The following is a 19,575-nucleotide window of genomic DNA, read 5'->3' as shown; positions in this document are numbered from 1 at the left end:
TTGCAGCTACTTTGTTGCATTGCAAGTAGTAAAAATGTTCATGCTGCTTGATTGTTTTTATTTTATGTTTGAGCACTGGCCTTAAAGGCATTCTAGTGTGTAGTAATCTGATTTGTATTTGTATTTAGGGATTACAGACAAATGATGGAATGCTGCTAGTCTTGTTCAAGTGTCTTCAGTGTGTGACTGGCTCACTCAAAAATTTACAAAGCTCATTGCATGAATGCCTGTTTTTTTATGTTTTGCAAATTGCTGTGGGGCAAAAACGGATTTAGGCAGCCACTAGTTGTGCAAGTTCTCCCACTTAAAAAGATGAGAGAGGCTTGTAATTCTCATCATGGATATACCTCAACTATGAAAGACATAAGAAAAAAAATCACATTGTCTGCTTTTTAAAGATTTTTTTTATAAATTAGGTTGGAAAATAAGTATTAAGTCAATAACAAAAGATCAAGTCAATACTTTGTTATATACCCTTTGTTGGCAATAACAGCAGTCAAACGTTTTCTGTAAGTTTTCACAAGGTTTCCAAAAACTGTTGCAAGTATTTTGGCCCATTCCTCGATGCAGATCTCCTCTAGAGCATTGATGTTTTGGGGCTGTCGCTGGGGAACATGGACTTTCAGCTCCCTTCAAAGATTTTCATTAGGGTTAAGATCTGGAGACTGGCTAGGCCACTCCAGGACCTTGAAATGCTTCTTAAAAAGACACTCATTCACCCAGACAGTGTGTTTGGGATCGTTGTTATGCTGAAAGACCAAGCTATGTTTCATCCTCAATGCCCTTGCTGATGGGAGGAGGTTTTCACTCAAAATCTAACGATACGTGGCCCCATTCATTCTTTCTTTACATGGATGGATCAGCAGTCCCAGTCTCTTTGCTGAAAAACAGGCCAAAACATGATGTTTCCACCCTCATGCTTTACAGTACATTTGGTGCTTTTTTTGGATGCAACTTAGCAATCTTTCTCCTCCAAACACAACGAGAAGAATTCTTACCAAAAAGTTCTATTTTGGTTTCATCTGACCACAGGACATTCTACCAATCCTCCTCTGGATCACCCAAATGCTCTCTAGAAAACTTTAGACAGGCCTGCACATGTACTGACTTTAGCAGGGGGACACGTATGGCACTGCAGGATTTGAGTCCTTGGCGGCTTGTATGTCTTACATTTTCAAATAATTGCTCCCACAGTCGTCCTAGCCTGGTGGAGGTCAACAATTTGATTTCTGGTGTTTTTGACAGCTCTTTGGTCTTGGCCATAGTGGAGTTTGGACTGTGACTGTTTGAGGTTGTGGACAGGTGTCTTTTAAAAACAAGTTCAAATAGGTGCCATTAATACAGGTAACATGTGGAAGACAGAGTATCCTTTTACAGAAGAAGCTACAGGTCAGTGAGAGCCAGAAATATTGCTTGTTTGTTAATGACCAAAAACTTATTTTGCACCATAATTTGCAAATAAATGTTCAAAAAATCAGACAATGTGATTTTCTGGATTAGTTTTGTTCTCATTTGGTCTTTCATAGATGAGATTTGTCTATGATGAAAATTACAGGCCTCCCTTTTCTTTTTAAGTGGGAGAACTTGCACAATTTTTGGTTGACTAAGTACTTTTTTACCCCACTGTATGTGAAAATTTGTATATAATCTTAAAGGGCCTATATCATGCAAGTCAACTTTTTTGAGCTTTAAGTGTATATTTATAATCATATATTTGCTCCACTCACATATCTCTGGACATTTCTGGACATTCTCTGCACTCCCAATCCACAAAAAGGAGTGGCTCCTCACATTGTGACGTCACATAGTGAGGAACAGCCCCTTACAGAAAGAGTCTGTGCTGTCAGCACCGCCCCCAGGCTATCACACCCACCCGCCTTCGACGCAGAACTACCTTTTGTAAGGCTCCACAATAGGGCTGCACGACATGAGGAAAACTTGCGATATGCGATATTAGTGATCAATATTGCGATAACGATAAATTTGCGCTAAATAAACAAATAGAAAAATAAACAAAAACATCATTCCCATTTCATTGCAACAGTTTAAAAATTATACTCCAAATGACCCTCATCGACATGGGGGACAAACGTCAGGATGGCTAACCCTGGTCCTCAAGAGCCTCAACCCTGTCTGTTTTCCAATTCTCCCTAGACTGCTCGATAATGATAACCAAAATCAGGTGTGTTCAGTCAATCAGGATGTGAAATCACTTGAGTCAGCCAATCAACAGCAAGCTGGTTAAGGAGAGCTGGAAAACAGGCAGGGTTGAGGCTCTTCGGGACCAGGGTTAACATAATAGGCCTCCATCTGATTGGTCAACAATGGGAAGGCGTCCATCTGATTGGTCAAAGCATAAAGGGATTTATTTGATTCGTTAAATGCTTCAAGCTGCTAGAAGATTGTTTTTACACATTTTGGGTTTGCGATTTATTGCGATATCCGCCGTCTTTTGCGATATGCATATTGCAGAGCTGGGTATTGCGTTAACGATAAATTTGCGGTATATTGTGCAGGCCTACTCCACAATATGGGCATCTATCTTTGCCAAAGTTAAGATGTTTGTTTTCGTGGGAGAAACGCAAACACACTGCCGAGGCCGGCTCTAGTTTGACATCATTAAATGGGCGGCCCCCTCAGGGAGCCAAATCCGGTGCCTCAGAGATCGAGTCGTATTACTACCGGGGTAGGAAAATGAGCAGCGAAAAATTACTCATATTTGAAATAGATTACTCTGAAAGGCTTAAAAATAGCATGGTTCAGACCCTGTAATTTTAAGGATTTTAAAAATTCTTTCTATATAGATGTTATGTTTACATATTACATATGTGTAATGCATTTAATGTATTGATAAATGTATATGAGTGATTATTTACAAAATTTACTTGTAACTGTTCTTGAAGAGTTAGATAAAGGATTGATAACCGCAAAATTAAAAATCGATTTTATATAATTTTTTTGTACCACTATCATTATTAATTGTATTGATAATACTATTGTTGATTAAATGTATCGATATGAGTGTCAATTACTTGAATATGTAATTTTTAAAAAATAATATAATACAATAGTGTATGTTTGTATTGATTTATTGTTGCTTAACCTTCTATGGGTTCACTGTTAAAGAATGTATTGTTATGTTTTGTTTTTTATACATGATATAAATATCAATCTAATTGATTATACTGTATTTGTTACTTTCAAACCTATTAATTGTCATAAAGTCAAACTGACAACTAAAGGACAACTGTAGCTTGGGTTATTTATAAACAAATAATACTTCAGAGATACAGTGGGGTGAAGAAGTATTTGTTAGTCACAGATTTTGCAAGGTCTCCCACTCAAAAAGATGAGTTTGGTCTGTAATGTTCCTCGTAGATAACACTTCAACCGTGAGAGACAGAATGTAAAAGTGTCTCAAACCCTTTCTGTGTTTAAAGTGCAAATTCTATAACCTGTGTAGAGCTCCTGGCAGAAAACTGTATGATCGTTCAAGGAGCACAAATATCCCCATGCTGCAGAAGCAGTAATCATTTTCCCCTTTGCAGCCTCTCACTAGCTTTCCCAGTAATCTGTGAGGTCCACAATGCAATGAATAAAGTGTTGGGAAGAGCATGCATTATGTGTGCCGCTCACAGTCGTTTAGGGCCTGTGTGCTTCCACAAGCCTGGATCTGTCATCTACTCTGTGCTTTTCTGACGAATCCCATTTCCTGGACTCTGCTTGATCAGGATGCAGCATCTTCCATTATCAAAAAAGAATAAAGCAAACAAAACCCACTGGCTGCTTTTATCTCTGCTGCATTGAGGGGGAGGATAGAATAATGCAGTAAATTGGAGGGAAAAAAGGCAATTGCAGAAGGTTGTAGATCCGCTATCAGGACAAACTGATTTCATATTTTCTTTTCTTTTTTTGTCCATCCATTTCAGGCTCCTATCAGCTAGAACTCCATTAACCAATGTAACCCCTTCCCTTTCTTAAGGTGCATTAAGATTATTACAATATTTAACAAAATAAAAATCTTAGATCATTGCTATTGACAGCTACACGATAGAGCAGGAAATTCTCTTTAAAAACATCCCCTTTTCTTGTGAATACTTCCCTTTGACTTCCAACATGTTTGTTGGTAACCACATTTAATCTTTTGTTACGCTTCCATTCATGCCACCGTTTTTTCTATTGGAAGATAGTAAGTGCTTGCCAGGGACAAGGACAAAAAGAAGACCTAATTTCATAACAGCTTTTTTTCTTTTTTTATCATTTGGACAAAAATACATTAAACAAATTAACTCTCATCCTATCATGGCAGATATTTTTCAGGTGGCTTTATCAGTTTGTATTGAAACTCCATGATTATTGAAAGCAAAGGATAGGATAGAAAAATGAACAATGTGTTGAGGGGATAGGTAACCTTTTTAGATGTCCTTCAGATTTTTTTATACCACATCTCAGCCATAAAGCTTGAGATTAGCAAAAATACAACCAAACCCACGAGTCTCTTCATTTAGTGGAGGATTGTTCTAGTTAAAAGGTAGCTCTCCACATTAAGCATGAAAGAAAACATTTACTTCAATCAATTAGTGTCCCGCATAATTTAGACTCAGTATTTTATTTCTCCCGTAGAGATCGTCTGAAGTAAACCAAAATAGGTTTAATTGGAGTGCCTTTAATTAAATTTAACTTGTTTACCTTTCCTTTTTGGGCCCTTTAAGTACTTTTGTTTTTAAATCTAAAGTAAAGGGGATTGACTGCTTCTAACCATCCAAGAACTTAGTTAAGCTTTCCTAGTTACTATAGTGCTCTGTTCAGCCTGCAGGGGAAAAGCTTTAAGAGTAACCTGTTTTGATTTCATTTCCAAAGTTGTCTGCCAGTACTGTATGTCTAATGTAAGTAGCTATTTTGTTTGAGAATAATTTAGATTAACCCAGGCAGAAATTTCTAATGCTGCAGGGTTTGATTTTTACATAATCCAGTAAACGTAAAAAGTACATTATGCTGGTCAGCTCTACTTTTAGATCTTATTCTGTGGACGTTTCTGTATCAGATTTCACAAATAAAATCTTTACTGGAGTCTTTAAAAGACAGAAGTAATGCATGTCCTCATTAAGCCCCTCTGTGGTTTCCTTCTTCCCTCTCAGTTTACATCCATGTTTGCAGTTGAATGCAGTGACTTGGTTTGTGCATCTGGGCCAGACTTGTCCACCAGTGTCATGTCAGCATTGTTGGGGTGGATTGCATCATCTCAAATGTTGTAAAAGGTATATTTCCCATTATAATAATATGAACATTTGGTTGAGAATGGAGATGAACATAACTAGCTGACCCACTGAAGAGGAAATGGACTGATATAATACTGAACAGATGTGTCTCTACGTTTGTGGGGTGTTCCTCAGATGCTGATCTGAAGGACCAGTAAAAATTCTTGAATTGCATAGCGTCTAACCTCCACAGAACTCCACTGGTTTCAAGGATGTTAAATTTGTCATTGTCTTTTTGTCCTTATATGATTGTGTGAATATATATGGCTATATTCTCTCTAATGTTGTGTTGAGCTCTTGGTTTACTAATTGCTTTTGTGCTGGAGTACTTTTGACCCCAAAGTCAGCTCGTTTGGCTCTTGTAACTGCTGCCATATTGCAGCATGAAAGGCTTGGCCTGCTTGCAGTTTGGTTTGTTTTGCGAGACTCTAGAACCTTGTAGTTGAAGTGAGTCCGAATTGTGACGGAGTAAACTATTACATTAGTTTTGCAACAACACTCTGCAACCCATGACCTGCAATCTATTGGTCCTTCATTTGGAAAAAAAGCATAGGCTATGAGACTGTTTGGATTGTAACCAAAAACCTGACTTAAATTGGCTACAAATGAGTAGACCACAAACAAATAGCCTCATGGGAATGACAAAGGCGAGCTTTGACATTACTTGAGGGGACAAGTCATATTGTTCTGGCATACAAGATGACTGTATCAAGGTCCAAATAGCAAAGGCGTTATTTGAGTACAGCCAGTGAAGATGAACAATCAATCTGCCTTCACATTTCTGGCACACTGTGGTACAGGTGTTGTGCTTTGAGTCAACCCTTAGTCTATTTTTGCTCCATTGTGACGGCTCCTGTACCTTTCTTTTTACTTCAGGTCGTTGTGACTTGTGTTGCTGTCAAGTGACTGACAGGTCAGTCTTGCCCTCACAGGGATGAGCCATCGCATCAATAAGAAGACAAGCTGTCAAAATTAATTGTTCGGTGTGTGAGAGCAACCCTATCGATGGAATTCTTGACATCTGTAATGTCATTAAGGTGGCCATGTGAGGGCTATTGCCTTCCTCATGATGGGCACTACTGCCGTGAACATTTGATTTATTGTTTGGAATCTTGACAGAAACTGTGAGTGACATGTTTTGATGGCATTAGTAAGTGTGGTCGATACAGTGAAGAGGAGGGCATGTCTCATTCCTCTAGTACCGTATTAGATTTGATTATGGGAGCCTCACAACTAGTTCTCTTTCAGGTATCAGTATCAGTGTACAGGTTTACAAGTGTGTTTATGTCTTCTGGCAGAATTGTCAATATGCAAAACAACAGAGTATTTAAATTAGATTTGTAAAAAATTGGTGAAAATTTTTTTGCACTGTACCAAGACCAAAAACAAGCTGGATTTCATGGATTTTTAAGGCTTGTATGAAAAGAAGACATGGCCATTGTCTGGACTGTAACTGCGCTTCCCTCTGCTTTTTTCAAAACTAAAATCCCTTTGAGTAATGGAGTCCTTGTCTGACTTGAATGCAACCAAGCTGAAGGAAAAACTGAGTGAGTGCCACTGAGGAACAGTTCTCTGCATTTTCAGTTTTACAAGAGGGCAGAAACGATAAGAGCAAGCATGACAGTGGAGCTTGTAAAGAGACATTTACTCCCATGAGGTCCCATGAGAAAAAACCCAGTCAATATGTCTTCGACCAGATATTTTTTCCCTTTGAGGAGAATATTTGCTTGTTCCACTCTATTGTGCAAAATGTCCTGCATTAATAATTGAAACTTCCTTTGGTACTGATGCAACCAAGCTAAATCCATCACTGAAATCTGAATTGAATGTACTTGAATGTTGTTCAGTATATTATCAAATATTATGCACGATATAGATGGGTTTTTGTCAGGTTAAAAAGCCTGGTCATAGCAAACATTGATTTAAGTGTAAAATTCTTATTGTGTGCATTGCACCTGACCAGAGCTATACAATTCAATTTGTTGAGTCAAAATAGTTTGGCAGCCAAAAACTGATTGAAATAAACGAAAAAAATTCATTCTGTGTAAAATTTGACAGTTTAAAGAAAATAATATTGATGGTATAATAGATATTGATAGATTACATTTGTGATGTGTGATGAGGATTTAGTGTAAGCTGCTGTTCATAAATTTGCTAAATTGCCAAGATTATTGCAACTCTGCTTTTTTCTTGTCTGTTATCCTCCAAAGAATGTCTGCATTCTTATTTGAAATATCTGAAAGAAGAAAAAGAAATTCTGACGGTGGTTCCTGGTGTCTGTGTCCCCTCCCCCGTCTGTTTCAAGCTGTCCCTGGTGAGACATGCTGAATGGAGACCCATAATGAGCCTCTGTCTGTTCCGCACAGTGAGCTGTCTGAGGCTGTGATGTGTCACTTGTGCCACATGCCTGAGTGCAGAAGAAAGGGACTCCTCCCAAAAATGCCTTCAGTTGGGGGGAGGACCTCACACCTCGCTGAATGAACTCATGTGGCCCAGACTTATAATGCACAAGTTATCACACTTTTTGCTTCACTGAAAACAAGGATTTCCTTTTGCATTGGCTCGTCTTCTGTTATTTTATGAACAGTCAATAAAAAACAGGTGAAGTACTGAGGCTTTGCTTCACAACAGGAAGGCTTTTATTTGAATTTGCCTGTTTATAACAACCTTTGCAAATGATTTTGTCTGTCGGGCCTGTTGCACCTTAAATGGTTTTATTCATTCTTTTCAATGTGTGCATGGTTTGTTTTTAATTTGGGCAAATAAAGCAGTTGGCAAGAGCGTGTGTGTCTGGCGCCCACAGCATGGAGTATGACAGCGGCTGCCTGGAAGCAGAAAGTCTGTCTCTGCATCTTTGGGAGCATACTGACAAACCTGGCTGCTTTTATCTGAAGTCACTGCATGTTTCACAACAGAGAAGAGAGTCTTTTTTTAAAAACTTTTGTGTGATCATTTCTACGTTTAAAGCCTAAAACATGAGCGTAAATTTAATCAACATGTATCTACTTTACGAGTTTTTTTCTCCTAAATTTACGAGTTTTTATCTCCTAAATTTACGAGATAAAATCTCGTAATTTTACTTTTTTTTTTTTTTGGGTGGCTCTAATTTTTTTTTTTTTTTTGGTGGCCCTAATACTCCGTCGTATTACGATAACCCTCCAACTTAATTGTTTTACCTTTCCCTCTAGAAATATATACAGTATATATAATATATGCATGGAAGAAACCAGTGCACTCAGCGCATGAGTACCCGCTTTACTGTGTGCTTACCCGAGCGGGTCCTTTCATTTCCTCCAAAGGATTCTCAGATTTTTGCACTTATCTAGTAACTCTCTGCTTATTATGGCATGGACTGAAGAACACTCCCCTTGACTCTTCCTCACCTTTCCTGAGAACTCTACTCCCCAGGCCTTTTCTGACTTCAAGGATTTTTAGACACGGACCTCCTCACCAGTAAAATACATTTGAATATGAGACAACTGACACTTGTGTATCTATGCTATAGTGATGTGCCTGAATAATTGCACAAACAAGAAATCATCAATGGGTAAATCTTGTTAAAAGCAAATGTTAAAAGCAGAAAAATTCCATAAAGTCATCCACACCTGATTATTTAAGCTCCTGACCCTTCCGAAGCAGTCCTGATGCATTGCTCCTGCCGCTCAAAACATTTGTTGGAATTTTCCCTTTAGAAGCTCAAACTGCACTCCCTTGTAGCTCGTGTTTGATCCATTCAGCTTTGTCAAAGTGACGCCCGTCAACCTGCATTTCAGGCAGAGAAAGTGACAAAACACATCTGGGAAGAGTTCTGGGAAGTAAAAAGAGGAAACATCATTGGTACATCAAACAAACTCTTTTATGACTCTGCTTTTATGTCATTTGTCAGGCGGTAATTTTTTATCATTTGTGTCAAACATTCCCTGTAAGATGACAGTCAGACTCTATTGGAAGATAAGTGGAAGACAATGATCTTGGGAGCTTGAGTGGGTAGGAACTCTGAAAAGTCAAAGATAGGCGTTTCCTCACATACCTGCTTGAGTGGCATAACATTTTGAGTAGAGTCGACAACAGGTCTAGATGATATGACCCAACTTCAAGCCAATGTCAGCATGATGCAAGAGAATCTTAACTGACATATTGCTACGCTAAAAATGTTTGAATTTTATTTTATTTTACTTTTTTAATTACCGTAATTTTCAGACGATAGAGCACACCGGATTAATAATCCGCACCCATTACATTTTTAAAGGATAAACCATTTTGTACATACATAAGACGCACCTGTCTATAAGCCACATGTGCCCACATTGAAACATGTGTTTTAGAATGAGGATGTATATGTGCTGAAACCGCATGCCGCCTGTGTAAGAGAGAGGAAAACGCGCGTGCAGCAGAAGAAAAAATTCACAAATTTGCTGCATCATTGAATAAGCCGCAGGGTTGAAAGCGTGTGACAAAAGTAGCGGCTTATAATCTGGAAATTACGGTATAACTATTGAGCTCCAACAAAGTCATTGACGACACTCAGGGGAAAGTCCTATCACCTTTTGCTATTTTAAAAGCCTTCCCAGTGGTCTTTTAATTATAATTATGCCGTGGTTAGCCAAAATAATAATTTAAAAAAAAACTGTCTCGTTTTCTAGAACATAGTTTCTGCAGAGCGGCAGTTGGACATCAGAAATTTGAGTTGTGGGCAGATGTCAGGCTTCATCTTGCCTGCAGCCAGGTCCCTGAAGGCGTACATGTCTTTGTTTACAGGTGAATGCATTAGAATGAGGTGGAGCAGGGAGACCCCAGAGTATTTTCCACATAGCTCTTTTAAAAAATGCACTTTTTTGTCTGCTCCTGATTCAAAATGTTTTATCTAAAAGAAATACTGCAATAATGCAATTTTAATTATAATTTTCTTTATGGAATTCCTCCATCATCAGAAAAATTCTACAAGAACAATTAAAAAACAATTTTCCTTTGGAGTGGGTCTTTAAGTAATTTATGTACTTTTTAGTAATGATTATTGTTCATTGTCCCTTCACTTAACCTATCTCCTTTTTGTTAGCCCTTGTAATTTTTTCATTTATTAAACCCAATTTTCCATTTGTTAAATGCCGTGTTTTGTGACATACTCAGCCTTTAATAACTCAGTAAAAAGAAAACAAATCAAAGCTATACTGTAACAGATGGTATAACCTTATAATTATCTGCCGTTTGTGTTTGTGACGATAAAAAAAAATGAACTGTGCTTGAAAGCTAAATGCCACACTGCTTCAGAGTGACACGCTGCCACTAACCCGCCGCATGACAGGGAATTATTCACCACTGTGCAGACGTACTGTGGCGGCCACCTAACTTTCAAGCCTTGGCCCAGCCCTCATCAGCATGCATTATTCTTTTTTTGTGTGTTCGTGGCTGTTCACACTGGCTGGCGTGGCTTTTTGGTTTGCGTCGCCTGCAGCTCCGTCACACGTGCAGTGCACGGCGTTCCATCACTTTCTCCCTGTCGCGCAGGCTGTTAACAGTGTTAGGGAATTGGAAAATATTCAGTGAGAAGTGGGGGGAGAGTAAGGAGAAAAAAACAAGAATGGGGGGTTGGGGGACTTGGAAGTGTTTAAGTGCGACACCCACATGGACTTGGCAGTGTTGTCGGCGCTTCTGGCCATCCTGAAAGGTTAACAGGCACCAACCTCCTCTCTGTCCAATTTGACATGACACTCTTGTCGCTGAGTTTGATGTGTGGTTCTTGAGCTTTGGGGGGCTGAGGGAGCAGTCTTTCACTTTTGTTTGGGCACCATACAGTGTGGCAGCACAGAGAACCCAATTAATTCTTTTTCTGGATTTATTTTCCTTCTTTTGATCTGTCACAGGCCGGCACATGAGAGTGTGATGGAGAAGGCACAGTTGCACATTTGCGCAATTGCTTCACACACGCTCACAAAGTGTCACACATTTGGCCACCCCTGTCTCAACATAGAACAGTATTCTCCCCCTTCATTAATAAGAAATGAGCTTGTTTGAAGTCTGGTTGTTAGATCTAAACTGACATAATTGTATCCAAGAATAACCTCCTCCTATTCTGTAACAGAACCGACTACATCTGCAGCCTCTTTCTGTGCATATGGAACTCAGTCTGTTTCTATAGGTGTCTATTCTAAATGCAAACCAAACAACCGTCATCCCAGTCTCTGTTATATTCTGCAGCCCCCCTCATGTAGTGTATACTGAATGTGAGATAGCACCCCTCCAGTTTCTTCTACATTCGCACAAAGACAGGAGAAACTCCCCCTCCCATCATTTTATCATCTTTTCTTCTGCAACACCGACTTCTCTTTGTCTCTCAGCTGCTTATGTTTACAACTGACATGAAGCAACTTAGTCAGCGATGTTCAGCCTTTGTATGAACCTCAGTCTGTGAGTTCACTGCCATAATTCTGGGAATGTGGAGCACCCAGTGCCCTCTCTATCACCCCACACTGTCTGCTCCTGACTCAACACTCTTACAAATGAGGTGTGATGATTCTTAACAGAAAGCTCCGAATTCCCCCTGGTGTGATACAGTAGTTACTGCTCCTCACACCTCTTTTATTTCCAGTTTCCGTGTCTTCGTTGTGTGACTCTGGAGGGAGGGCGGGGTGCATGTGTCTTGTAAGGTCAAGTCCTTCACTACCAAACTGGTACACCACAAGAAATCTTTGTATGCAGAAAAGGAAAATAGTCTTTTGTAAAATGAGACTTGTCATGCAAGCACTGGCCTTTAATGGGAGTTTTCACATTCAGACACGAATCATTTCATGAATCATGAAGTATAAAATTAGGTTTCAAAGTCAAGAGAAAATGAGTTTTTCTTTCTGCTCTGTTAGACTTGGTGAGTGTCTAATAAAGACACTGACAGACAGATTACAGACAGTCAAAACAGTGCAAGGTCAGTCATTGGAGTTTATTTTATACCTTAGTCACAACCGTCCTTATAAGTGAAGATGGGCTGTCTGTATGCGAATAATGGGCAAACCTGTAGGGGGCTCTGAGGTGGCCCGCTCAAAAATATAAGTCCGTAGCAGCCCGATGAGCCCGTAGAGCAAAGATGTTCATACACATTATTTTCTATGGGCACGCTGCAGGTGGAAGCTTGTAACAAGAATGTAAACAACATCAGTGAACAGGTGAGATGCTGGCTGTTCAAGGGATAAGTGCACGCTTCTTGCAGCTTGACTGTTATAAATTTGGAAAATCAGAGCATGGTATGTGTGGGCATCCTACTAGCATCAAATTTGGCACTTACACATAATGTGCACACCCCATGCATGCACCATTTGGGCGTGGTGAGCAAGGAGCCACTGCTTCACCTCACTGATGACTAAAGTGCGGGATAAGCGCATCATATGGCATCATCACCCGTATGTCATAAGTGCGTGTAACTTACAATATGTTCACAGATACTTAGCGATACACTTACCACACCCACAACAATAATTTGCTCCATTTTTATGACATTCCTTAAGGTAGTCACACAAGCCTCAAGGCAACTGCAAGACACCCAAAGGAGATCTGAGCAGCTCCCTGAACATGCTGGTCATGAATCCATGTGTTTCAGACCAGTTAAAACCAAGAACGCTGTTGGCCCTTACATTGCATTATGTCCATAATATGTCACACCATTCTATCATTCTGATAAATGAAGAAAGACTTGGTGTCTCACTTCTGACATACCCCTGGCTCATTTCACACTTAGTGACTTCTGTGCATGTCTTCCAGGCATGCCTTTTAAAAGTGGGGAAGACCCATCCTCCTTCCTCCTGTGCTCCTACTTAAAGCTTCACCTCCTTCTGCCCTTGGTTTGCTCACACTTCCTTGCATCTAATTATCTAGTTTTTAAATTTCCTCTAAATATTTCCAGTCTGCTAGTTTACTAAAAGAATAAAAACAGAGTTAAGTCTGGCTGTGTGAAGAGCACCTTTGGTGATATGTATATTTACATAGTTGCACCTTTCCTAAGTTATCTTATGAGCCTTCTTCTTTTTTTTAAGTGTCATATGTTAGTTTAGAATAATTTCAGAGGACTAAACTCTAGCTACAGTTGAAGAGTTTGAATTAAATGAATCAGAGGAAATGTGTTTTGCTTTTTAGATGTGTACTTCTTAGGATAAGAATCAATGGCATTGGCATTGGGATGCATGTAATTAGAAAATGGTCATGAATATGAAACATATCCATATTCAGTTTTTTTTCCCATCACTGAGAAAACTATTTTTCAGTCTGCTGCTTCTATCACAATTGCAAAGTGTAAATTGCTAGAAAAGTGCACTCTCATATGACAGAAGTAATGATGATTTCATGGATTGGACTGGATTGCCCGACCAACACAGTTTTCTCTCCAGTGGATCTTAATGTTAGTTTCAGATTTTTATTTGGCTTGTTAAGATCTTAAAAAGCCAAATAAAGATAGATTTTTTTAAAGATCGATTTAAGCTTATTCATTCATTAGTTTTTTAACAATTTAACACAGGAGATGTCATTGGTGACACCTAAATAACACACACTCTTTAAGGTAACGTAGCTCTTTGGCTGTTTACATGATCAGCGTAAATCAGCTGATTCTGACATGAAGAAAAGCGTTTTTTCATATATGCATCGATATGCAATTCTTTACATTAGTTAACAAACAGCTATATTCTATGAGGTGCCGTGTAGGACATTATTCAGAATTAGCATTCACATACACATGTGAAATCTCTCACACACACTAGTGAAATGCTTGTATACATACAACTGAAAATGTATTCATTCACATACACATGTGAAATCTCTCACATACACATGTGAAATCTCTCACATACACATGTGAAATCTCTCACATACACATGTGAAATGCTCTCACACACACTACTGAAAATGCTCTCACATACACATGTGAAATGCTCTCACACACACTACTGAAATCCTCTCACACACGCTACTGAAATCCTCTCACACACACTACTGAAATCCTCTCACTCACACTACTGAAATCCTCTCACACACACTACTGAAATCCTCTCACACACACTACTGAAATCCTCTCACACACACTACTGAAATCCTCTCACACACACTACTGAAATCCTCTCACACACACTACTGAAATCCTCTCACATACACATGTGAAAATCCTCTCACATACACATGTGAAAATGCTCTCACACACACTACTGAAATTTTCGACAGAAACGGAAGGCATTTCAGTAGAAACGGAAGTTGGCTGATTATCGCGAGATAATCATTCGTCTGAATCATTCGAAAATGGCAGCCGGTTGCGCAAGGAAAACCACCGAAACGTGTAAGTATATTAAAAAACATCCAGTATCTGTTGTAAAATATATTTGTAAATACTTAAGATGATGTGTTTAATATGTTATATTCCTCAATCAACAACCTAGATTGTTTTGAAGCTCATCAATTTCAGTAATGCTAAAGCTAACGCTAACGCGAATTAGCGCCGAAGGCTAAAAACAAACGCTAGATATTACATCAAAAAGCAGTGACTTCTAACCGTAGTCACAAGTTATTAACACATGTTTTAAATGTGTTCATATATGTAGGGACAGACGAGGATGAGGAAAATCCGATCCATTTGCGGATGGAGAAAGATAGCCTGTTTGTTTTCAAGCTAGCTCGTGCCAGATGGGTAGAGACATATGATCAGATTTGACTTCATTTTAATAAACGGTTAATCGTTGTCGTACTGGGTTAAAGGTTTATGTTAAAGACCCAGAAGAGAGAGGAGGAAAGGGCTAGAAGGGAGGAACAGCGACAGGAGAGTCTGTTAAGTTTACTTGAGTTGAAATTATTGTTCTAAAATGTAATGCAGCCATTGTTTTTCCAATTTGTTTAATAAATGTATGAACAAAAATGAATAATTTACATGTATTATTTAAATCTGAGCTATTTTTAACAATCTTAAAAGGATTTTCATATAAATATCAGATGTACATATTTAGAATTTCGTTTTATATGTTAATATTTATTTTTATACATGTTAACAATAATCCTGGTCTTCTAGAGTCATGTGTGTCACAGTTGGAGCTGAAAGGAAAGCAAAGATTTGTCCTTGCAGACAGACGTGACTCTGCTCGTCCTGCATGTTCCTGGTGTTGTCCTGCTGTGGCTCAACATCTGTGGCTAAGCAGTCGCCTTTGCTGATGCACAGAATGTGCAGAATTGAACTGCAGGCAATGATTTTCATTGCAAAGGTTGGTTTTACTTCCAGTGCCCCCAGAAATATTGCTCTCCTCCTCATCTTTATCATGCCAAATGCTCTCTTCACAACAGAGCGTGTTCTGGAGTGGTTCTGGTTGTAACTGCCTCAATGGCATTCCTCATGGGTTCCCTGTAGGGTGTCAGCAGCATGATGGGATGTGCAATGCAGGGATACCCACCATCACCCAAAAGGATCCTTCAGGTGGGTTTGTTTGATTTACATAAATTGGGCTTTTACGTAGAACCTGTGAATCATGGATTGATCCTGGATTCTCAACAAAAATATCTATAAATTTGGCATTAGAGTCACATACAGCATGCATTTTAATGGAATAAAAAAGCTTCCTGTTAAAATAACAAGCTGCATTATCTTTTAGGGCCTTTATTCTTATGTGGCAGCCATCAATGCTCCTTGTGACCCTTTGGAAGGAGAAAGACCAAGCGAGCTGCTAAAATCCAGAGGCGACTTATGGTAGTTCATTCCCACTGGGAAGCTGGGTGACCCTGCTCATCAGCTGGAGGATGCGGTCTGCCGTCCTGTGGACAACATCGCTCACGGTGGACCGTGTCATGTCAAAGACTCTGGCTACCACACTGTAAGATGTGCCACACGCCAGCCAGAAAAGAAACACCAGGACGTCAGTCTCCTGTGACCCCCCAGAGTGTGAGGAACCCGAAGCTGATGCTTCAGGACCATCGACCCAGATGCTCGATGGTCCTGCGGGTCAACCGAAAATCCAGTCTTGTGTCGGACTGACCGTCAGCGTAAAGGGCCAGGACAGACACCTTTGTGTTGGTAAAGCAGTAGAGACGTGGAAGACCCTGGAAAATGCAACATTAATTATTTCATTGAGGAAATTAAATCACATTTTTTTAATGTTTCTATTTATTTTGATGTCTTACATTTTAGATTATGAAGTATTTATTAATTCTGGAAAATTCGTGGTTTTTATTTGGCTGGGTTTTTGGATTTTCATTTAAACTTTTAAAAATGAAAGTTTTTGTTTTGTTTTTGTTTAAAACAAGTGATATGGTTTGACTCTGAATAAAAAATTCTAAACTTTGAACTCACAAGTGTTTCATGTAATTGGACTACACAAGTCACTTGAAAAAGAATGTTAAACTCTTACTCAGCAGACTGTGTAACCTTGAGCATGATTAGTAACAAAGTTTAAGTTAAAGTTTAGGTTTAACTAAAAAAAAAGCTTTAAGTTTAACTCACAAGTTATTCTGTCTGGTCAGGGCATCCAGAGGAAATCTTCTGAGATGTCTGCTTCTCCTTGCCGTCCTGTGATGCTGCATATCTGCTCGTTTTCAGTTTGATCTCACGAAAAACGGTTGAATTATTGCCAGGAACACGGACAGATTCATTTTCAAAGCCATTTTCAGTAAGGTGTAAGAAAACTACAGAAAAAAATGCCTCCTTGCAAGAGCCCGTTAATCGTTCAGTGGCACAAAAACAAAATAAATATTGGCATGAAAAAATAACTTGGGGGTTTATTTATGAACAAATACATTAAATCAACACCAAAGTGTTTGTAATTTAATTATTTATAAATCAGTCACGTTTTCCATGATCAGAACACAGCAGATTCATAAATAGTCTCTGTAAAATGTTCATATTTATTATGTTTTTACTCTGACAAATAAGTGTCATTCTCCGCGTTAAATAGGAGTAGTTCGCCTCCAGACCAGGTGGTGGCGGTAATGCGCCACTTTGTTTCCGTGTCAAGCGCGTTATGAACAACACCCAAAAGAAAAAAGTACTGAGCACGGGTGTCTGAATTGCTTTTAAATTCAGAGAACTATATATAGTTCTGCACTATAGGGTTTTAGTAGTTAGGGATCAGGGCAGGAATTCGGACACAGGTTCATTTCCACTGAAATGCCTTCAGTCGAGCAACTTCGTTTCTAACAATAAAGTAAAAAAAAAATGTTGTTTCTACTGAAATGCCTTCCGTTTTTATTGAAATTTTCACATGTGTATGTGAGAGGATTTTGGATAGTGTGTGTGAGAGCATTTTCACATGTGTATGTGAGAGCATTTTCACGTGTATGTGAGAGCATTTTCAGTAGTGTGTGTGAGAGCATTTTCAGTAGTGTGTGTGAGAGCATTTTCAGTAGTGTGTGTGAGAGCATTTCACATGTGTATGTGAGAGCATTTTCAGTAGTGTGTGTGAGAGCATTTTCAGTAGTGTGTGTGAGAGCATTTTCACATGTGTATGTGAGAGCATTTTCAGTAGTGTGTGTGAGAGCATTTTCATTAGTGTATGTGAGAGCATTTTCAGTAGTGTGTGTGAGAGCATTTCACATGTGTATGTGAGAGCATTTTCAGTAGTGTGTGTGAGAGCATTTCACATGTGTATGTGAGAGATTTCACATGTGTATGTGAGAGATTTCACATGTGTATGTGAATGAATACATTTTCAGTTGTATGTATACAAGCATTTCACTAGTGTGTGTGAGAGATTTCACATGTGTATGTGAATGCTAATTCTGAATAATGTCCTACACGGCACCTCATAATATTCGGCAACTTTGCTGAGCGTATCTGCGCAGACCTTAAGTATGGTAATGTCTTTAAAAGGCTGTGTATTCATTTTACATACTTTTTCAAAAAGGCTTGTAATTCAGTGCAGATTTTTCTTGCATTTGTTTGTTCATGCTTTTGACTTCCATCAAAACTCAGACAACATTTGGACATGCCCATCTGTAGATACAGATGGCTTACACAACCCACCCACTCTTCCAAGCAAGCAAAAGGGAAAAGTTTTAAGGTTACAGCCTTCACTTTGTATTTTACTAATAATAAATACTGGAAAAAACATTATATTCTTACTAACGTATGATTATTATTATACGCAAGTTTTGGTTCTTCTTTCCTGTGTTTCAGGTTTGGTGTTTTTTCTCATCCTTAGAATAATTCAGTGGGCAGCATTTTGTGGGTTAGCAAAAAAAACACATTCCTCTGAAGACAGTGAGGCACAAAGTCTGCATTTGAAAAGAGTGAATCAGCCAAGTCCCAAAGAAAACCCTTAAGGGTTTTCATAAAGTCTTGGGAATTGTGTAGGATTGCTCTGAAGGAATCCAACCATCTGGCTTTTTGCTGGTAAAATATAAGCAAATGAAAGTAGGCTGAAGATTTCTGAACGTTCTGTGTGAAGCTGAAGCAGTTTTCTTAAAGTGACAAATTAAAAATACTGCCTCTGCTGGCTAACATTTCTATCTGTGGCTTACAGTACCTGGCCTCTTAAGGATGATATTTGTCAACAGGTTGCAGTATAATGTTCTTTTATTTGAACATTGTTTTGAACTGTCTTGTAGTAGGGGTGTAACGGTACATGTAGTTGGACCGAACCGTTTCGGTACACCAATTTCGATTCGGGTCACTTTTGTACCATTTTGGTTTTTCGTTTTGTTGGTTTATCCCCCTCCCCCCCCCCCCCCCCCCCCCCCCCCCGAATGTATTAACTTGTTCTAACCGCGAGTTTCTGCTGAGATGCTCAATGGTGTCTGCGCTCATGCATGTTTAGGAAGGGGGTTGCAAGCGTATTAGCGCGCAGCGCAAGAGTGTGTGTGTGAACACACGTTCAGCGTGTTCTGCTCAGTTTGCCGGAACAATAATAAAAACGGTTTCCTCTAAAAGAACGGAGACTGGTTCTTTTATTAACTCGCTCTGGAGGCTCTGAGGGTCCGAACGGGGAATTGAACCCCGAAGGAAGATCCGCCTTGGCGGAGAGGATCTCCCCTGTGTTTTCTGACCACGGTAAGAAACCTCATTGCGGGAGGTTTAACAGCTATTAGGTGATGGAGGTCAAAGTTGGCATGTCAACAGTATCATGCGGACGCGAGGCCAGAGCTGGAGGAACACCCCCCATCTCCTCACGCTCTCCTCACGCTCTCCTGTGTGGGAACACTTTGGATTTGTTTGGATGAAAGGAAAGACAACTGGATAAGTCGAATGCTGCATTTCGACATTTTATTGTTACACAAAGATAGCATATGCCACAGATAACACATCTAATCTGTTAAAGCATCTGAAACCGCGTCACCCAACTGTAAAAATCGGGTCTACAAGAAAAAAAATGCG

General features: G+C 39.3%; 1 protein-coding gene and 1 long non-coding RNA gene across 7 annotated transcripts in view; both read left to right on the top strand.

Annotated features, from left to right (window-relative positions):
• vav2 (vav 2 guanine nucleotide exchange factor) overlaps positions 1-19,575 on the top strand; it is a 254,697-nt gene that overhangs the window by 145,217 nt on the left and 89,905 nt on the right. The window lies entirely within an intron of this gene.
• On the top strand, positions 14,432-16,552 carry LOC144996423 (uncharacterized). Its single transcript, XR_013659378.1, has 4 exons — positions 14,432-14,565; positions 15,289-15,478; positions 15,558-15,687; positions 15,863-16,552. It is a non-coding gene; the product is annotated as an uncharacterized LOC144996423 (long non-coding RNA).

The sequence above is a fragment of the Oryzias latipes genome, chromosome 12, assembly GCF_053564925.1.
Source record: "Oryzias latipes strain Hd-rR chromosome 12, Olatipes_Hd-rR_3.1".
NCBI classification, from domain to species: Eukaryota; Metazoa; Chordata; class Actinopteri; order Beloniformes; family Adrianichthyidae; genus Oryzias; species Oryzias latipes.
Note: the sequence above shows the minus strand (reverse complement) of the source record. Positions and strands in the feature narration are given on the sequence as shown.